Genomic DNA, 2,969 nt, shown 5'->3' on the forward strand with positions numbered 1-2,969 from the left:
GGGCGCGAATCGTCGACGCAGCTCGAAATTGCACAATCACGCCCTCTTCCTCAACCTCTATCTTCCATAGTACCACTATATACACGTATATCTTTATATATATATATATATCTATATATATATATATACACACATATATACCTTTAAGTGTATATTGGTGTCTCTGCAAGCGTTACTCACACATGCATACGTACACCTTGTCGTCGACCATCCATTGCTCACAAACACGTACACGTACACAGGCTCGATTTGGAGGGTGTCTTCGATGCGGCAGGAGACAAATTTGCCCGGCACACACTTCCTCCGAACCCTCGTCCGCGAGTTATTGCAAATTGAAGACCGGCCTCGAGCCTCTTTTCGAGGACCGTCGGCCATTTTAATCCTCTATAACTCTGGAATTTCCGTTTCCTTTGAAAAATATTTGGAAAAATTTGCCGTATAAGTTGGATTGCGGATTATTTATTCTTTTTTTACCGATCGAGTAAAATTAATCGTATGTATTATTTATGATTAAAAAATCACAACACAGACATGGATATTCCAATTATACAGATTTTGATTTTTCTAATTCATAATACAAATTTGTAAAAATAATTATTACTGATCCCTGATTTCAAAATAAATCAAATTACAAAAATGCAAAATCCTCGGATTCACAGAGCGCAGCGTTTATTACAGAGGAAATACGAAACTTGAAGAAGAATTACATTCATGGAATAAAAGTTAAAGTTTCGGTGGAGGAGAGAGGGAGTCGTGAAATTTGCTATCCTGCAGAATCGAAGATATCGACGAGAGGAAGAAGAACGAGGAGGAATGAAAGAAAGGAAGAGGAAATAGAAAGATAAAGGGAGAAGACCTCGTGAAGGGAAACGGAGAGAAAAAACGGAGGAGATATTCGTTCCTCGCGGCATGCAGCGTCGTCTCGTGCAAGCCTCTCGAATGCCTTCGCTATCGATCTCCTCGCGATGTTCGGTTCTTCTCTCTCTCCTCAGACCACTGCCCTCCCTCTTATATACGTTATGTTCCCCCCTTAATTCAATAGATCTATTCCCAATCGCGCTAAGTGCAGTGCTTAATTTTCTAGAATCTCTCTCTCTCTCTTTCTTTTTCTTTCTTTTCTCTCTTTGTCGAACCACTTTTTTTTACGATTTATCATCTTTCCCGTACGGTTTACAAGTAAAACGTTCTTCCTTGATTGGAAGAGATGGAAAAATATTGGAATTAAGCGCTGCATTTCGCTGTTTTATCGATCGAATCCAATGTACCGACGAAATACTATGTCTCTTTCCTCTCTTCTTTCTTTGATTTTTCATTTTTATCTTTCTTCCTAGATGCTCTTTCGAACTGATCCACGATGGCTGGATCTCGAAAATGATTCATAAGTAAATTCAAACTTATATTTTTCGCGATTAAATAATTCTCGATAGTAACTTTTTTTATTTTCAATGTGACCAACCGATGATAAAGTTACTATTTTTATTATCAAAAATTAATATTTGCGAGAAATACACTCGAAAACATCCTTCAAAATTTTTATTCTCAAAATGCATTAGTAATCTAATCTTTTTTTCTTTAATCAATTAGAATTAAAACCGTTTGAAAAAGAAATGAGAAACGAAGCCAGCCATCGAATCGAAATGATTAAGAGCTCTCTAATCCCGACGTTGTTGTTATGGTAGTTGTTGCATCGTGTTAACTCCATCATTGGTTATTGATTGATACAATTACCACGTGTCCACATGGAAAATGCTTGCCGATGTTCATCGCGTTTCTTTTTTTTTTTTTTTTTTTTTTTTTTTTTTTTCCTCTCCGTTGCATTCCCCACATAGAAACATCGCGGTATAATCGAATCGAACGATCGATTTACCGCTCAAGTGTCCACCGGTTTTGTTCCTCCATCCCTACACACATAAAGGGGGGAATCCTGCGGGATTTATTATCGCGCATTTTCATTATTCGGTTTTCAACGGATTCTCTTCTCGCGAATTCTTTTCTCCTCCATTTTATTTCCATCGTGGAGTGGCGCGATATTTATTTTCGTGAGAATGCGATAAAAATCGGTGTAAAAAAAAATATTCTCACAAACTCGAATTAGGAATAATTAATAAAAAAAAAAAACAACAATTTGGGAAACGATCTTTCATCGATGATATTCTTTGGAACTTAAAAAAAAAAAAAAAAAAAAAAAAAAAAATTTGGGAAACGTTTTTTCATCGATGATATTTTTTGGAACTAAAAAAAAAAAAAAAAAAGAAAAAGAAAATTTGCAGAAAAAAATTTATTTTTTTCATCGACAAAGAATCGAAGCGATCCCTTTCCAATCCTCTGCTCTAGCGCAGAGCGGTGGGGATTGGAGGGGGACGGTAGAGAGTGTGAAGGACGTGGAAAAAGGAGGAAAGTGGACTAATTCGAGGGTCGTGTTTGTCCACCACAGGAAGATCCTCGAGAAATCCGGCTGACGTCTGATTGCGATACGGTAAACCGCTGCGTCACGAGGAACCGAGAAAGCAAGAATATTCTATGTTAGCCCATTATGAGAATTGTTATTATACATATGTGTGTTAGCATTCGGTGTTGCATCTCACATAACTGTTTCGATATACTATGTATGTATATACATATATACGTGTAACGTACACGCGTGCGATAATTATTATTGAAATTGAATATACGTATATACGTGTATTTTTTTTCTTTTTCTTTTTTTTTTTTTTTTTTTTTTTTTTTTTTTTTTTTTTTTTTTTTTTTTTTTTTTTTTTTTTTTTTTTTTTTACTTTTTAAATGATTTCAATAATCGATAATTGCGATTAATCAAAATAGACGTGTATATGTATATTTGTAAAATAACTATTGCATACCATTGTGTCATAGCCGCCTTCAGCTGTGTGCACGATTGTTCGCGCAATGCTGTCGTTGGTAGGCTGATTATTTTTTTTTTCTTTTCTTTCTTTTTTTTTTTTTTTTTTTTT

General features: G+C 35.4%; 1 long non-coding RNA gene across 1 annotated transcript; it reads right to left on the bottom strand.

Annotated features, from left to right (window-relative positions):
• Nucleotides 1-2,263: 2,263 nt before the first annotated feature.
• On the bottom strand, nucleotides 2,264-2,967 carry LOC102678774. The gene is made up of 2 exons (XR_422163.2): nucleotides 2,859-2,967; nucleotides 2,264-2,484 (listed from the first exon to the last, which is right to left on the bottom strand). It is a non-coding gene; the product is annotated as an uncharacterized LOC102678774 (long non-coding RNA).
• Nucleotides 2,968-2,969: the final 2 nt, after the last annotated feature.

This window comes from Apis dorsata, unplaced genomic scaffold (genome assembly GCF_000469605.1).
Source record: "Apis dorsata unplaced genomic scaffold, Apis dorsata 1.3 scaffold_355, whole genome shotgun sequence".
In the NCBI taxonomy this organism is placed as follows: domain Eukaryota; kingdom Metazoa; phylum Arthropoda; class Insecta; order Hymenoptera; family Apidae; genus Apis; species Apis dorsata.